The 19105-nt window shown below is 42.8% G+C and overlaps 1 protein-coding gene across 4 annotated transcripts in view; it reads right to left on the reverse strand.

Annotated features, from left to right (window-relative positions):
- The window catches only part of LOC128694822 (breast cancer anti-estrogen resistance protein 3 homolog), a 680692-nt gene that overhangs the window by 506162 nt on the left and 155425 nt on the right, over positions 1 to 19105 (reverse strand). Inside the window, exon 1 of one of the 4 annotated variants that reach the window (XM_070092544.1) lies at positions 14241 to 14490. The exons of the other annotated variants lie outside the window; for them this stretch is intronic. The gene's annotated coding sequence lies outside the window, so the exon portion shown is untranslated. Of the gene's footprint in view, positions 1 to 14240; positions 14491 to 19105 lie in introns of those variants that run through there. 4 annotated transcript variants of the gene reach the window in all.

The raw sequence follows: 19105 nt of genomic DNA on the forward strand, positions 1-19105 counted from the left end.
ATGTTACAACCTGGCCAGTACAACTCTGTCTTAATGTTGTTGTTGATGTTACAACCTGGCCAGTACAACTCTGTCTTAATGTTGTTGTTGATGTTACAACCTGGCCAGTACAACTCTGTCTTAATGTTGGTGTTGATGTTACAACCTGGCCAGTACAACTCTGTCTTAATGTTGTTGTTGATGTTACAACCTGGCCAGTACAACTCTGTCTTAATGTTGGTGTTGATGTTACAACCTGGCCAGTACAACTCTGTCTTAATGTTGGTGTTGATGTTACAACCTGGCCAGTACAACTCTGTCTTAATGTTGTTGTTGTTGTTACAACCTGGCCAGTACAACTCTGTCTTAATGTTGTTGTTGATGTTACAACCTGGCCAGTACAACTCTGTCTTAATGTTGTTGTTGATGTTACAACCTGGCCAGTACAACTGTCTTAATGTTGTTGTTGATGTTACAACCTGGCCAGTACAACTCTGTCTTAATGTTGGTGTTGATGTTACAACCTGGCCAGTACAACTCTGTCTTAATGTTGGTGTTGATGTTACAACCTGACCAGTACAACTCTGTCTTAATGTTGGTGTTGATGTTACAACCTGGCCAGTACAACTCTGTCTTAATGTTGTTGTTGATGTTACAACCTGGCCAGTACAACTCTGTCTTAATGTTGGTGTTGATGTTACAACCTGGCCAGTACAACTCTGTCTTAATGTTGGTGTTGATGTTACAACCTGGCCAGTACAACTCTGTCTTAATGTTGGTGTTGATGTTACAACCTGGCCAGTATAACTCTGTCTTAATGTTGTTGTCTCAGTAGTAGTAACCAGTTACCAGTAACCAGTGTACCGTTGACTCAATGACCAACCGTCTCTGCCTGAGTCACTGTCTATTCATATTGAGCTGACCTGGCATTATTCAAAGACCCTCTATGGGTACGTGGGCGGCCGGGCAGTTAGTGTTACGAGTGTGAGCAAGGAGATAGGTACGGCGGCAAGGGCTCTCTCCACATATCTGTAATTATACGTAATAACAGCCTACGTGAGTATTTCTTACTTAATCCACGTGTCGAACTCCCACATGATAAATGGTGACAGTGGTGTGGAGCGTGGATTTACGTTTTTAAGGGTAATTCAAGACGTAGAAGGCTGTTTGTGAGTAGCAGGGTCAAAGGTGAACCGTCACCCACCAGCACTACCCTCACTCACCACCTCCAGCCAGCCGCCTTACTCCCCTCACAACCTTCAGCCTGCAAGCCTGTTGCAGCCGTTTCAAGCTTCCTGGCTTAGTTCGTGTGCTAATTGCTTCAATCTCCGAGGGGTTGACCCGGATTTTGCAATTAAGCCAGTCAGTAAGCCAGACTGTGGAAGTGAACGCCAGTCAGCCTATCATCCAGCCTGTCTCCTGTCATCCAACTGCTCCTCCGTGCTTTGTGCATCGTTACACGTCTTCCAGTCAGCCATTCTCGTGGGGTAAGCCAGTCAGCCAACCCAGCTTCTAACCCAGCTGAGAGAGAGAAGTAAGCCACACAGTAAGACGTAAGCCAAGTTCCTCTGAAGTATTGTCTATATCGCTTTGTGCTCCCTGTTGGATGCTAAGAGTGGTTTTCACCATTCCTGTGGCATAGAGTGGCTTAAGCCACCTTCGTGGGTAGAGTGGGGTGCGCGGCAGTGCCCCAGCGAGAGTCTCTCACCCATACTCTCAGCCACCCACCACTATCCACAACCACCACCAGCCACCCACCACCAGACACCTCATCTACCTGTGGTTGTTTGTACCCTTGTACCGGGTCCTAGTACTGTTTTGGCTCACATAATTGGTCAAGAGATTGTAGGTGAGCGCCAACGATAAAACCCAATTATGAGAGTTCCCCGAGAACGCGCATTTCTTCCGACAACAGTGTGAATGTAGGAGGCGTCATCACCCGCACCGGACAACCTTCTCCTCATCACTCGTCATCCCGTCTACTACTCCAGACTTCAGTGATAATTTTCTTGAGACATTTTTCTTGCATTTAAAGACATTTGCGTGTGTGAGACATTTATAGTAAATTGCTTGTGTACTCTAAACCTTGTGTTTTCAGTATTTCTTTGACTCATTATTTTTACAATATTTTTCAGTGTTTTCACTTATCTTATATTTTTTATTCTGTGTTTTTCTTTATGCTACTCCTGTCTCTAGTAAGTATTATTGTGTAGTGTACCAGTCAGTCACTCTGTGTGAAGTGATTCAATTTTTTTTATTGTATTCTTTCAGCATTGTATTCTCCAGTAATTGTCATTGTATTTCATGCAGTGATATTCACCCCAGTATACCAAATTATCCATTTATTTCTGTGTGTCTTTTTTTCGTATGCCAGCAGTGTCTCATTCTTCTAATTTTTTCGCAGACTGTGTACCATTATTTTTGCCAGCAAATTTTTGTCGTATCAGTCACAGCAAGATTTTGTTTTATCAGTCACAGCAAGATTTTGTTGTATCAGTCACAGCAAGATTTTGTTGTAAGAATATATTATAATAATGAAGTGTGCCCTGCCACTGTAAATGTTAACCTACCCGTTTTGTTCCTTTGTTTTATTTTACTCATATTTTTATATTTCTTGAACAAATTCACTCTTGATGCAATTTCAATTACTTTTAACGTAAAGTGTTTTCCTTACTCTGTTTGAGTAAATTGTTTTGTCTAATTTAAAATTAAGAGTTAAAGTGTTCAATCAGTTTTTTTCTTCATAATTTTAATTCATTATTTTACCTGAGTTTTCCCAGTGACACTTTATTACTGCAGTGATTATTTCTACACCTTATTTTGTTGCACTTGTTCTGCAGTGAATTATTTTCTTTTATTGATATTTTTATGAATTATATTTTAATTTTGTCTATGCATTCTTAGAAAATACTTAAATTTCCCAGTTAACAATTTAATAATTTTATTTTATACTTTTACATTGATTTAAAATTTAATTAATTTTTTTTTATTAGCAAGAGTAAAGACAGCTCATTTTGCATTTAATTCAGTCTCCAGTAATATTTTTACTTGTATATTTCATTGTAAAATTTTTCTTGGCCAATAGTCCTTTAAATTGAGTTGTTCTTCCTCTTGCAGTGTATCTTAGACATTTTTTTTTTATTACTTCTGCAGAATTAGTTGTATATCTTTTATTTCAATTCTAGAATTTTATATCATTTTTATTGTTCATTATTTTTGCCTTATTTGTTCTCGTGCTATTTTGCCATTATGTCTCACATACCGTCAAGTGATACTTTAGTGAATGTCGACACTCAGACCTCTCAGGCTACTGCTGGCCCTGTCATCAGTCCTCACAGTTTCTTAGCGACTGACAGACCGACTCAGACACCGAGATATTATAGTTATACTCGTGATTCCCTTGATGCGTTACCTTTATTCAATGGCCATGTACATAGTCTTGAAGCATGGTTTGCAGCCATTCGTTCTCGTGCTAGTGCTCTAGGTGAACGTCCTCCTTCAGAGGAAAGTCTTATCAGACTTGCTAAAGAAGCTCTTTATCGATCCCCTGCGGCTGTTCACGTTGTAGATCTCCTTGATATGCGAGACTTCAGGAATCTTACTAAGTGGTCACAATATGAGGAACTGATTCGTTCTTTCCTTGTTCCAGTAAAAACAGCTGATCCATATGTCGTTCTTAGGGAACTAGTGAATGCTACACCCATGAGTAATGAATCGTTGAGTGCATTTGCTGTTAGATTAGACAAACTTTTATCATCATTTATCAATGCTGTCCAATCATCATCTTTTCTCCCTGAAGAGGCTAAACCATTTACAGAATCACTTGCTAAAATAGCAGCTTTTGGAGCAATCAAAGAACTAATGCCACCTGCTTCCGTGTGTGCTTATGAGGCTCATCCTCCAACTGTGACGATGGAACCACTTACAGCCTTAAATCATGTACGTTCCTTGTGCCCCCAGGGTACTTTCCCTTGTATCAAAAGTAATGTCACACATATGCCTCAGTCTGCACCACCTCTTGTTTGCGCCACAGAGACAAATCGTGGTCGTCAACCATCTCAGAGATCACCAAGAACCAGTGTACAGAGTCGTTATACACCTCGTAGTATTCATAGTACATTCAGTAATCATAGTCGGCAGAATTGTTACAACTGTGGTTTCCGTGGCCATATTGCAATTAATTGTCCTGATAGTTACCCTAAGAGACGTCGTACTGATGATGAGTACCCAGATCTTTCCTACTGTACTTATCATAGAATACATGGACATGACACATCTGAGTGCAATGCTCTCTATAACCTTCAGTACTCTAGGTCTTTCTTTGGCCGTTCCAACCGCAGACCCCGTAGAGGAAACAGATATCGTGGTTCTCAAAATAACCAGAATCAGGCTCATTCTTCCAATTCTCAAACTAACCAGAACCAGGCTCGTTCTTCCAATTCGGGGGAATTCGAGCGCCCCAGTCAAACCGTCCCATGGTGACAGTAGGTGATAAGGAGTACACCATCCCCGTTCACAATTCCTTTGAAGCCTTAAGCAGTCTCGAGAATGACAATCCTGCTGATGATGTTGCTTCACATGTCTCTGACATAGATGATTTTGGGGATGAAGTAGAACAAGTCTTTTCTGATGACAATCCACCTTTTTGTTTGCACATAACTTCCAATGCAACCATAGGCCCTATAGTGCAAGCATCTGTTTATAATGCGCCCGTTCATTTGTTCATGGACTCTGGTGCGCAAGTCAATATTATTAGGTCCAGTTTGTTTAAGGATAAGAAGTTACGACATGTCCTTCTCGTAGAACCGACTCATGTGTCCTCCCTTAGTGGAGTATCTGGTTCTCACCTGCGTGTCCGAGGTCGGACTTCCCTAACCTTTTCTATCCAAGGTAGAGACTTCACTGCTTCCTTCCTTGTTGTCGACCAGATTACTTTCCCTGGTGACCTTCTACTGGGCTTTGCTTCCATGCGAGACTTACGCATTGTGCTCGACCCTTATCGATGGCATGCACAAATTGACGACTTGATCGTTCCATTCTGGGGTTACCAGCTTGGATCAGAAATCTGTTATACTGCTGCAGAGTATGATGTACGGATTAAGTCCTTACAAGCTAATGCATTCTCCAGTAGCGTACCCAAGCGGTCAGGCACTGTTAATTCTGTCACTCCCATCAGTGTTCCACCTATACCTACAGATTTGCAGGATAGTCCGATGCCTCAAGTGTCCGAGGACTCTCAGATTGCCTTGAGTGCACAACCTATCCCTGCAATGCCTGCTAGTTCGAGTAGTAGTTTCTCCACAGGGGACGCCTTGTCGGAAAACGATTACTTGAAACTAGTAATGCCATCTCTTGTTGATGTCACATGCCATCTGCAGAAAGACGTTTCTGTTGCGGCTAGTGCTCTCACTAGAGTGTCTGTAGTTGTTCCTAGTGTTCCAGATGGCGATAACGTCCTAGTTGACAGTGATTCCTGCAAAGTAAAAGGTCTATTTGTTGAACCATCCTTACATGTTGTAAGAGATAGTAAAATCCATTTCTTCCTGGCCAACACTTCTGGTCACAGTGTTCGCCTTAGAGCAAATACCAATCTTGTTGACCTTGTTCACTATCCTTACCCTGTTCAGGTAGAGGATGAGTTGTCACCTGACCAGTGGGTCGGTGCTATTTCTGCCGGGGAGACCCCATCCACTTCACTGGATCAATCTGTTCCACCAGTTGAGGAGAAAGACTTAGCTCCCACTGACTTCCCAGATGAAGTCAAGCGTTTGTTGACTCTGTTGAACAAACGTCGTAAAGCCATTGCTTTACCAGGTGAGAAGATGGGTATAACGAACTTATTGTCCCATCGTATTCCACTTGAGCCTGGTACTAGACCTATCTACATACCTGCATACAGAATGCCTCATTCACAAGTTGCTGTCGCAGAAGAATTGATCAATCAAATGCTTGATGATGGAGTTATTGCACCTAGCAATTCCCCTTGGAATGCACCCTTGATACTAGTACCTAAGAAGGATGGTACTTGGCGACCAGTGATTGACTTTAGGAAGTTAAACGCGAAAACCATTCCAGATCGCTTTCCACTCCCAGTACTGGGTGATCTTTTACGTAATATCGGAGATAACAAAGTCTTTTCAACCCTGGATTTGTTACAAGGGTTTTGGCAAGTCCCTCTTCACGAGGACAGCCAAGAGCTAACTGCATTCTCCACTCCTACAGGTCATTATCACTTCCTCCGTATGGCGTTTGGATTACGATCTTCCCCTATCACGTTCTCAAGGCTCATGACTAATATCTTTAGAGGTCTCATAGGTAATGCACTTATGGTGTACTTAGATGACGTAATCGTCATGTCTAAAGACGTGGATACACGCTTGAAAAGACTTGATGTAGTACTTGGTAAGCTTGAAGAAGCCAATTTAAAGATCAAACTGTCTAAATGTCAATTTTTCAGATCAGAAATTAAGTTTCTTGGTCACGTAGTCACTCCTAGAGGGGTTACGACTGACCAAAGTAAAGTAACTGCAGTACTAAATTTTCCAACTCCCAAAACTGCTGATGCCGTAAGATCCTTTGTGGGCTTAGCAGGTTTTTATAGATCCTTCATTGCTAATTTTTCTTCCATAGCTGCTCCTCTAACTGAGTTGCTTAAGAAAGATGCTCCTTTTGTTTGGACCTTCCGTCAAGAAAGAGCATTCCAAACTCTAAAAGAAAAGCTAACATCTGCTCCAATTTTGAAATTTCCAGATTTTTCTAAGCCCTTCTATCTGACAACTGATGCTAGTTCAATTGGCATAGGTGCCGTACTAGCTCAGAAGACCGATGGCAAGTACAACGCAGTTGCATTTGCTAGCCGAGTCCTTACGAAGGCTGAACGTAATTATACAGTAACTGAGCAAGAAGCTTTAGCAATAGTATGGTCTTTAAAGCACTTCCGAGACATTATTTATCAGTACTCTGTTCATGTCTTGACAGACCATGCTCCACTGATACCCTTATTCCAGAACAAACAACCTACTGGAAGGTTAGCTAGATGGACCTTGACTATCCAAGAGTTCAATCCCACCTTTGAGCATTTACCTGGCAAGTCAAATGTAGTCGCAGATGCCTTATCGCGACATGTTAGTATAGTAACTGCAGACCCTCCATTTAGTGCTGAAGATGTAAAGAATGCTCAACGAACAGATCCCATGTGGTCTGGTGTGATTCGATTCCTGCTCCAGGAAGATCCTATTCTGACTGTGAAGCCACCAGCACCCATCAGTGACTTTGTCATGAACCAAGAATTACTGTATCGAACAGCCGAGTTGGGTACTCCTAGCAGAAGAGTATACCAGTTAGTAATTCCACAGTCACTAGTGAATGTAGCCTTACAGCTAGTTCACGATGTACCAGGTGTTGCACACCCTGGTATGGATCGTTCAGTAAAACAAGCCAGATTGAAATACTTTTGGCCTCGTATGGCAACTGATATTTCTGAGTATGTTAAGAAATGTAGTGTCTGCATGCAACATAAAGGCAATGCTAATGGTCCTAACCCAATCCAAGTATATCCAACTACTAGCGAACCGTGGGAAAGAGTTGCGCTAAATTTGTTAACTAATTTCCAATGTTCCCTCCAAGGTAACAAACATCTGTGTGTTATGGTAGACCATTTCACCAGATATTGTGAGTTAGTTCCTATTGCAGATAAGACTGCCGAGACAGTAGCTAAAGCATTTAAAGAACGCATTATCTGCAGGCATACCACTCCTAAGTCCCTAGTAACAGATAATGGAGGTGAATTCTGTAATGAGATTCTTGAAAATTTGTGTACCTTGTACAAGATCTCTAAATCCACCATTGTTCCTCATCATCCTGCCAGCAATGGGTTAGCGGAACGAACCAATAAGAAAGTACTTGATGTCTTGAGAGCCACTATCAATCCCAACAGTGAAACTTGGGATGAAGTTATACCTGATGTGCAGTGTGCTATAAATTCTGCTTACAATGTTTCTATAGGTGACACTCCACATTATGCATTGTATGGTGTAGATAAACGTTTGCCTTATGAGTTGTTATATTCTAATCCGAAACCAAATTACAACCCTGATGATTTCATAGCAACTCGTACCAGCTTAGCTCAAAGTGTTTTTAGAAGAATCCGTGAAACACTTCATAAATCAACAGCAGAATTTACAAGAGTCGCAAACACTCGAGCAAAGCCATCCAAAATCAAAGTAGGTTCGAGAGTTATGCTGATTAACTTTAACAAAACGTCTGCAATGCCAAAGCTTGATCAAAAGTTTGTTGGTCCTTATCGAGTAGTTGAACATATCACTGGTAATAAGTATAAGGTTAGAGAGATTAGTACTGGTCAGTATAAAGAATCGCATTTAGATCATATGAAGTTAGTATGTGATGATAATGATGTTCCAACCCAGACTAATGTGACAGACTCTGACAATCCTCCTGATCCTGTACTCTCTTCTTCTGATACTCAGTCAGACGATCAACCTGAATGTCGTTATTCCCTACGTACACGACAGGTATTGAGAAATCCTCAAGTATCATTTGTAACTTCCAATTCAGATTTGCCTCAAATACAGCATGAGTTAGCCAATGCTACAGAGTTTGATCCTCCCAGAGATGACACCCATTCTGCATATGTCAATCTCACCCTAGCAGAGTTGGGGTTAAATGTAAATAACCTGTATAGATGAATAATTACAGTATCAACTTATCAGTATTCAAGAATTTTTTTTTGTGTTCATGTTCTCTCCGCATTCTGAGAGTTAACAGTCTAGATTTGAGTGCACCGAATCTGCCTTTCTGTTAAACACTCTTTCTTTGTATATATTCCTTCCTCAGAATCCGTAGATCACACGAATACAGATCGATCGATCAAAATTTTTTTTATCACTTGTAATCTCAATGTTGAGTTCGATGTTCATTTGTTGAGTAAGTTGTACTATAGTATACCTTGTATTGCATTACAGTTTCAGTTACGTAAGCTTTCATTCCAATGTTCTACTTATGTCTGTTATAATGTTTAATTGTTGTGTACTTTGACATTGTATAGAATCAGCCCAAGCCATATACCTGCCATCTCTAGTTTGTATTGTATGTCGGGACGACATACGTTAGCGTCGCCGAGCTCTCAGTAGTAGTAACCAGTTACCAGTAACCAGTGTACCGTTGACTCAACGACCAACCGTCTCTGCCTGAGTCACTGTCTATTCATATTGAGCTGACCTGGCATTATTCAAAGACCCTCTATGGGTACGTGGGCGGCTGGGCAGTTAGTGTTACGAGTGTGAGCAAGGAGATAGGTACGGCGGCAAGGGCTCTCTCCACATATCTGTAATTATACGTAATAACAGCCTACGTGAGTATTTCTTACTTAATCCACGTGTCGAACTCCCACATGATAGTTGTTGTTGTTACAACCTGGCCAGTACAACTCTGTCTTAATGTTGGTGTTGATGTTACAACCTGGCCAGTACAACTCTGTCTTAATGTTGTTGTTGATGTTACAACCTGGCCAGTACAACTCTGTCTTAATGTTGTTGTTGATGTTACAACCTGGCCAGTACAACTCTGTCTTAATGTTGTTGTTGATGTTACAACCTGGCCAGTACAACTCTGTCTTAATGTTGTTGTTGATGTTACAACCTGGCCAGTACAACTCTGTCTTAATGTTGGTGTTGATGTTACAACCTGACCAGTACAACTCTGTCTTAATGTTGGTGTTGATGTTACAACCTGGCCAGTACAACTCTGTCTTCAATATTGATGTTTTATGTATTACTGTCATCTTTATCTACTCATCAGTTATTTTAATGTACTGTTCTTGTATGTTCTTGTGTGGTGCTTGTGTACTGCTGTACTTTTCTCTTGTATGTTATTGTACTCTTCTTGTGTTACAGTTTTGTTCTTATATGTTACTGTATTGTTCTTTTGTCTTACTGTACTGTACTGTTTTGTGTTGTTCTATTGTTATTATGAGGTACTTTTCTAGACAGTTCTTCATTACTTATATTTTGTCTTTTCCGTCAGGCGATCAATCACACTCGTGACATAATCACTGCTTGATATAATCAGCAGACAACAAACAAACACAAATATTTATGTGCTAGTATGCAGTTCTTGCATGTTACAGTAGTAATTTTCTTCCGTGTTACTGTATTTTTTTTAAGTTACTGTACTATTCTTGCTTGTTGCAGTACAGTTTTCCTGAATTACTTTACTGTTCTTGTGTGTTGACATGCTGACTGTGTTGTTGAGGTGAGGTAAAGGTTCTACATTATTATCTACATCAAGCACTTCAAATTTTCCCACTGTACCTTCTACAACAGTGTCTCCCACACTAAATATCAAAGACTTTCAGTGTTTATTTATTTAAAACAAATACTGAGGATTGAGACATGCAACAAAACCATTTATCACAAAAATACTATTCATGCAAATGTTAAGACAATGGTCGTCTCTTTGTGACAAGTCTTGTGTAAATATTGACTTAAATCTTCAGTTTCTCCTACTTACACTGCTGCGACAAGTGTACAAGTCTTCAAGAGGAAACTGGATAAGTATCTTCAAGTGTCAGATCATCCAGGATACGACTGATATATGGGGCAATGGGCCACCAGTAGCAACAGCCTGGTTGACAAAGCCAACACCAGGAGAGCCTTTATGGTCGGGCTCCGGGAGTAGAGACTCTGAACGTCTTGCAACCTTCGTTTTTTTTTTTTTGGCAATATAAAAAATATAAACGATCCATCTTGTTCACAGAAATTTGTATCCCTGCCCAGACTCGTTCCGTAAAAAGTTTTTAATGAATAAACTCTTATTTTGTACTAATAAATTAATATACAACAAAACTGCTGGTCTGATTTACACTAAATAAATGAACAACTGGTTAGCGTGTTAATTATTGAGAGACAGACTCTTGTTACACTTCCTGGAGATAACAAGAACTGCCAGAGACACAGACAAAGACAGAGACAGACAGACGCACACGCGCACAGTGAAAGTGATGATAGTGAGAGTGATCAGTGTCTACAGACACACCGACAATGAAAGTGACAATATCACAGCAGTAATATTAGTTATTTGTTATTATAATGATTGTTGAGATAGATAGATAGATAGATAGAGAGAGAGAGAGAGAGAGAGAGAGAGAGAGAGAGAGAGAGAGAGAGAGAGAGAGAGAGAGAGAGAGAGAGAGAGAGAGAGAGAGAGAATGAGGAAAATGAGAATGGTAATGAAAGTGAGAGTACCAATGATAAGGTCAACCGTTCCGCTTCGTGTCTTTAATTACCTAAGAATCGGCAGTCACTTTCTCAAGGAAGTACTTTAGGCCCAGGAGAAAGTTAGGTTTTGGTCACGAGTGATGGAGACCAATTGGCACTGTCTACCTGCTTGCCTGCCTGCTTGCCTGCCTGCCTGCCTGCCTGCCTGCCTGCCTGCCTGTCTGCCTGCTTGCCTGCCTGCCTGCCTGCCTGCCTGTCTGTCTGTCTGTCTGTCTGTCTGCCTGCCTGCCTGCCTGTCTGCCTGCCTGCCTGTCTGCCTGCCTGCCTGTCTGTCTGTCTGTCTGCCTGCCTGCCTGCCTGTCTGCCTGCCTGCCTGTCTGTCTGTCTGTCTGTCTGTCTGCCTGCCTGCCTGTCTGCCTGCCTGCCTGCCTGTCTGCCTGCCTGCCTGTCTGCCTGCCTGCCTGCCTGCTTACCTGCTTGCCTGCCTGCTTGCCTGCCTGCTTGCTTACCTGCTTGCCTGCCTACCTGCCTACCTACCTACTTACCTGTCCCTGTTCCTGTCCCTCTCCCCCTCCCCTTTCTCTCTCTCTCTCTCTCTCTCTCTCTCTCTCTCTCTCTCTCTCTCTCTCTCTCTCTCTCTCTCATAGTGAACCAGTTTCCTCTTGAAAATTTGTACATTGGTTCCGCCAGTATTTCCTAAGCCAGCTAGTTGTATACTGAGTCTGGACCACGGAAGTGGACACTATTCTTCAGATGTACATAAATGGTATACAATATCGACAAGATGAAAATTAGACACTTGTGCAACATCTGGGTATCTTTATTGTAGACGTTTCGCCATCCAGTGGCTTTATCAATACAAATTCCAGGACATAACTTGAAGACAGTAGAACTATATGCAAAAGATGAGGTAATCAGTCCCTCAGCCTTGGAGTTGGTGTGAAGAGCACCGTAGTCGTGAAGATTCTGGAGCAGAGGCAAGAAGGCTGGCGTTTATATACTGGCGTCAGGTGGACAGGGACGGTAGCAGACGAGGGCATAGTCACTGGTAGGCGGGATTCCCCTTCACGACTACGGTGTTCTTCACACCAATTCCAAGGCTGAGAGACTGATTACCTCATCTTTTGTATATAGTTCTGTCTTCAAATTATGTCCTGGAATTTGTATTGATAAAGCCACTGGATGGCGAAACGTCTACAATAAAGATACCCAGATGTTGCACATGTGTCTAATTTCCATCACACTGTTGTTCAGTTATGACCGCAGCACCGCTGCTTAACAGTAGATTTAACGATAACTAAGACACTTGTCCAACACTTGGGAATATTTATTCCCAAGTGTTGGACATGTGTCTTATTTATCAACTTGTCGTTTTTTTTAAATAATTTATACTAAGTAGATATAATGAACGCTTCCTTACATATTTGACTCAAAGTTGTTATAGCAGTGTGTAGATTGGAGACCAGACTCGAACATTTTTTTTTAGTACATGTTACCAGTTATTGCTCTCTCCTCCGTTCCAGAAAGTATATTGCAAGTGCTGTGAAGGGTTGCCAGGAAACCAGATGCTGACTCTATATGGGCAGTATACGATCACTGTAGATTTTCCAGCACTGATGTCTCTCCAGGTTTGAGAGATGAGAGCACAAAACAATATTCTAGACGTGGGACTACAATTAACTGAATTATTTAGTATTCTGACTTCGTGTTTTAAATGTTATTATGCAACCTATTATTTTTCCAGTCTTGGCTCCAACTGCCTTATTTTGTTCTGCAAAATAGTTTCCCCCCGTTAATATTTCCAGGTGTTTTACATTATATTTCCACTCTCTGGGATGGCATGTCTGTGTTCTATATTCTGTGCCCGTTGTGAGTTCTTTATTTTCTCTACATCAAATAATTGGAATTAGTCACCAGAGAATATCATGTTATTGTGATTAACGCGGTGGACGAGTGTTGATACCTGTTGGTAGTTTTATTTTTTGTCTTCTCCTGAGGGTACTTTCACAGTTACCGCAAAGGATGATACGAAGCTGCGGCTTGTGCTTTGTTCTGTCTGTTATGAGGGTAAGAAAACGCTGAAGGTGCTAGTGCTGCACCTTGTGGGAACTGAACTTTAAACGTTGCTCATTTGCTGAGACTGGACTGTGCTGTTTACTACCACTATCTGTGATCTGATTTTTTTCTGTTATACATTTTGATCTCATTTCATGGCCTACTATTCTACGGTCGCATTAACGTGTCTGGAACAGTTAGTAACTAACATACAAATTTGAGAGGAAACTTCAGACGTTTTTTTGGACATTGAGGACTACAGCACCAACAGACTGATTGATTAAGTCGTCAAAGCGATGAGTCCACTAATAGAAAACTCAATAAATGTAAGAGGACCACAGCTCTGCAACACCCTCCTCTCATTCATACCTTTGAAGGGGAAATTATACACGAATGGTATACAATACCGACAAGATGGCAAACAGACACATGTGCAACAACTGGGCAACTTCAGTGTAGACGTCTCGCCATCCAGTAGCTTTATCAGTACAGTTTAAAGGACATAATATGAAGCCAGTAGAACTATATACAAAAGATGAGGTAATCAGTCCCTCAGCCTTGGAGGTGGTGAAGACCACCGTAGTCGTGAAGATTCTGACTCTACAATGAAGATACCCAGATGCTGCACGTGTGTTTAATTTTCATCTTGTGTACCAGTCATGTACAATAAGGGAAATTACCAACAAATCTCTGGCTGTCTTCAATAGGGAACTTGATTAGTTCCTCAACTGGACTGAGTGTGGTCAGCATTAACAGCCTGATTGATCAAACTAGCAACCTGGAGGGCCTTGGCGGCTATGACCCCTGGAATTGACTACAGGTAGGTAGGTAGACAATTATAAAGTGGTGAGGGGTTTTAATATCCTCACCCACACAGCGTGTCAATGAACGCAGATTCTGTACCAGAAAGAACACATTTACATAATATACAACACTGGACCGTAAATACTCCTGATGACAGCGTGAGTTTACCGTGAGAGTCTCAGTGTTGATGACCAAACACCAGTCGTGAAGGACCAAGTATGGCTCTGAAGACAAGTTAATCGTCCAAATAAGACCGAAACGTCGTCTCAAGTTTTCATCTCCTATATGAGAGTTGTGTGGGTAAGCATGGCTCTGATTCTGGAGAATTTCGTCGACAAAGAGAGCAGAATTTGTCGTTTATTTTACAAGAGCCACTTAAAAGTCTTGATACATCTCCCACCAGCAACAACTTCCAACGCGAGAGACCAGGTGATCCGTGCGTGTACTCTCCCGGTTCCTGCAGACGTCAGAACCAACCACCAGGAAATGAGTTTACAGCACCGTGAAGCAGCTACAGGCGAAGGAACACCGAGGAACGCGAATTTAACACTACTGCAGCTTCAGTCACTAAATCACTGGTGACTTAGTAGCGGCTAGTCACTGATTCATTGGTCACTACTGAAGCAATGGCAGGAAAGACAGAGAATACAGCACCCAAGGCCAGTTGTGTCCCTGCAACAGCCAGAGAGTACGTAGACATCTCACAGCAACACAAGAGGGAGGTCAACACTGCACTAGCTACACGCGAAGAGCAGCTGGTGCATTGTCCACATCAGATAAGACAGATAATGTGATTTAAGTCTTCTCCCAGGTTGTTGTGTTGGGAACTTGATCTTATCAGGGAAGAAAAGAGTCAAGTTACTTCTGTGAACCTTTTACCCGATTTTACTTCTCTCTATATTTATCTTTTTTTTCTGCTCCCTTTCTTCTACTTATACCCATCATTTACTGATCTTGTTCTTTCTCTTGTTACTGCTGCTAATGCCTCTGTTCGTTTTCACACACACACACACACACACACACAAAACAACACACACAAAACACACACACACACACACACACACACACCCAAACACACACATACACACACACACACACACACACACTGGACAGGCTGCAGACCTGGTCCAGCAATTGGTTCCTGGAGTTCAATCCCACCAAGTGCAAAGTCATGAAGATTAGGGAAGGGCAAAGAAGACCGCAGACGGAGTACAGTCTAGGGGGGCCAGAGACTACAAACCTCGCTCAAGGAAAAAGATCTTGGGGTGAGTATAACACCAGGTACATCTCCTGAAGCGCACATCAACCAAATAACTGCTGCAGCATATGGGCGCCTAGCAAACCTCAGAACAGCATTCCGACATCTTAATAAGGAATCATTCAGGACCCTGTACACCGTGTATGTTAGGCCCATATTGGAGTATGCGGCACCAGTTTGGAACCCACACCTAGCCAAGAACGTAAAGAAACTAGAGAAAGTGCAAAGGTTTGCAACAAGACTAGTTCCTGAGCTAAGAGGTATGTCCTACAAGGAGAGGTTAAGGGAAATCAACCTGACGACACTGGAGGACAGGAGAGATAGGGGGGACATGATAACGACATACAAAATACTGAGAGGAATTGACAAGGTGGACAAAGACAGGATATTCCAGAGATGGGACACAGCAACAAGGGGACACAGTTGGAAGTTGAAGACACAGATGAATCACAGGGATGTTAGGAAGTATTTCTTCAGCCACAGGGTAGTCAGGAAGTAGAATAGTTTGGGAAGCGATGTAGTGGAGGCAGGATCCATACATAGATTTAAGCAGAGGTATGATAAAGCTCACGGTTCAGGTGAGTACAACTAGGTGAGTACACACACACACTGGTCACTGACCCCTCGGGGGCAGTGACCACGTGGTTCTGAGCATCGAATACATAGCAGAGTTACAAGTGAAGAGGGAAGCAGGAAGGGCAGGACAAATGAAGCCAAACTACACAGGCATGAAGAATTTCCTACACGGGGTTCAGTGGGACAGAGAACTGGCAGGGAAGTCAGCAAACGAGATGATGGAATATGTGACAGCAATATACACGGAAGCTGAGGAGAGGTTTGTACCCAAGGGTAACAAAAATAACGAGAAAGCCAGGATGAGCCCATGGTTCACCCAAAGGTGTAGAGAGGCCAAAATCAAGTGTGCTAGAGAATGTAAAAAGATATAGGAGGCAAAAGACCCAGGAGAATAAGGAGAGCAGTCGTAGAGCCATAAATGAATATGCACAGATAAGAAGGGAGGCCCAACGACAATATGAAATTGACATAGCAGCGAAAGTCAAATCTGACCCGAAGCTGTTTTACAGCCACATCAGGAGGAAAACAACAGTCAAGGACCAGGTAATCAGGCTAAGAAAGGAAGGACGAGACATCACAAGAAACGACCGAGAAGTATGTGAGGAACTCAACATGAGATTCAAAGCAGTGTTCACAGAGGAAACAGAAGGGACTCCAGAAAGACAGAGAGGTGGGGTACACCACCAAGTGCTGGACACAATACATACAACCGAGGAAGAAGTGAAGAGGCTGCTGAGCGAGCTAAATACCTTAAAGGTGATGGGGCCAGATAACATCTTAACACATATATAGAAACAGGGCGACTACCTGAGGTATGGAAGACAGCAAATGTAGTCCCAATTTTTAAAAAAGGAGACAGACATGAAGCATTAAACTACAGACCAGTGTCACTGACGTGTATAGTATGCAAAGTCATGGAGAAGATTATCAGGAAAAGAGTGGTGAAGCACCTAGAAAGGAATGAGCTTATCAACGACAGCCAACATGGCTTCAGGGACGAGAAATCCTGTGTCACAAACCTACTGGAGTTCTTTGACACGGTGACAGCAGTAGATTGCGTTTTCTTAGACAGTATGAAGGCGTTTGACACAGTTCCAAACAAGAGATTAGTGCAAAAACTGGAGGACCAAGCAGGGATAACAGGAAAGGCACTGCAATGGATCAGGGAATACCTGTCAGGAAGACAACAGCGAGTCATGGTACGTGACGAGGTGTTAGAGTGGGCGCCTGTGACGAGCGGGGTTCCACAGGGGTCAGTCCTAAGACCGGTGCTGTTTCTGGCATATGTGAACGACATAACGGAAGAAACAGACTCAGAAGTGTTCCTGTTTGCAGATGATGTGAAGTTGATGAGAAGAATTCAGTCGGACGAGGACCAGGCAGAACTACAAAGGAAATGAAGTTCAACTCAATCAAGTGCAGTCATGAAGATTGGGGAAGAGCAAAGAAGACCGCAGACAGAGTACAGTCTAGGGGGCCAGAGACTACAAACCTCACTCAAGGAAAAGGATCTTGGGGCGAGTATAACACCAGTCACATCTCCTGAAGCGCACATCAACCAAATAACTGCTGCAGCATATGGGCGCCTAGCAAACCTAAGAATAGTATTCCGACATCTCAATAAGGAATCGTTCAGAATCCTGTACACTGTACGTTAGGCCCATACTGAAGTAGGCTGCACCGGTTTGTAACCCATACCTAGCCCAGCATGCAAGGAAACTAGAGAAAGTGCAAATATTTGTAACAAGACTAGTTCCGGAGCTAAGGGGTATGTCTTTTGAGGAGAGGTTAAGGGAAATCGACCAGACGACACTGAAGGACAGGAGAGATAGGGAGGGATATGATAACGACATAAAATACTGAGAGGAATCGACGAGGTGGAAAGAGACAGGATGTTCCAGAGATAGGACACAACAACAAGGGGCCACAGTTAGAAGCTGAAGACTCAGATGAATCACAGGGATGTTAGGAAGAATTTTTTCAGTCACAGAGTTGTTAGGAAATGGAACAGTCTGGGAAGTGATGTACTGGACGCAGGACCCATACATAGCTTTAAGAAGATGAATGATAAAGCTCTTGGAGAAGGAAGAGTGGCCTAATAGGAGCTAGTGAAGAGGAGGGCCCAGGAACTGTGAATCGACCCCTGTAACCACAACTAGGTGAGTACATACACACACACACACACACACACACACACACACACACACACACACACACACACACACACACATCCATCTAAAAACAGTTTTTCAACATCGAAGTTTAGTTAGTTTAATATGTTTATTATGCACCCCATATCCATCCTGTGGGCGGTAGTCAAAAGATTACAAAGGTACATAATTGGTCCAGGGACAACATCGAAGTAAGGAGACATTTACAACACTGTACATCGTGTACGTCAGGCCGATACTGGAGTACGCAGCACCACTACAGAACTCACACCTGGTCAAGCATGTCAAGAAATTGAAAAAAGTGCACAGGTCTGCAATAAGACTAGTCCCGGAGGTGAGGGGTGTGTCATGTGAGGGGTGTGACATGTGAAGGGTGTCATGTGAGGGGTGTGACATGTGAAGGGTGTCATGTGAGGGGTGTGTCATGTGAGGAGCGTCATGTGAGGGGTGTGTCATGTGAGGGGTGTGTCATGTGAGAAGTGTCATGTGAGGAGTGTGTCATGTGAGGGGGCGTGTCATGTGAGGGTTGTGTAATGTGAGGGTTGTGTCATGTGAGGGGTGTGTAATGTGAGGGGTGTGTCATGTGAGGGGTGTGTCATGCGAGGGGCGTGTCATGTGAGGGGGTGTGTTTTGAGGAGTGTGTCATGTGAGGGTTGTCATGTGAGGGTTGTCTTGTGAGGGGTGTGCCATGTGAGGGGTGTGCCATATGAGGGGTGTGTCATGTGAGGGGTATGTCATGTGAGGGGTATGTCATATGAGGGGTGTGTCATGTGAGGGGTGTCAGGTGAGGGGTGTGTCATGTGAAGGGTGTGTTATGTGAGGGGTGTCATATGAGGGGTGTGTCATGTGAGGGTTGTCATGTGAAGGTTGTGTCATGTGAGGGTTGTGTCATGTGAGGGTTGTATCATGTGAGGGGTGTGTCATGTGAGGGGTGTCATGTGAGTGGTGTGTCAGGTGAGGGGCGTCATGTGAGGGGTGTGTCATGTGAGGGGTGTGTCATGTGAAGTGTCATGTGAGGGGTGTGTTAT

Source organism: Cherax quadricarinatus, chromosome 39, assembly GCF_038502225.1.
Source record: "Cherax quadricarinatus isolate ZL_2023a chromosome 39, ASM3850222v1, whole genome shotgun sequence".
NCBI classification, from domain to species: Eukaryota; Metazoa; Arthropoda; class Malacostraca; order Decapoda; family Parastacidae; genus Cherax; species Cherax quadricarinatus.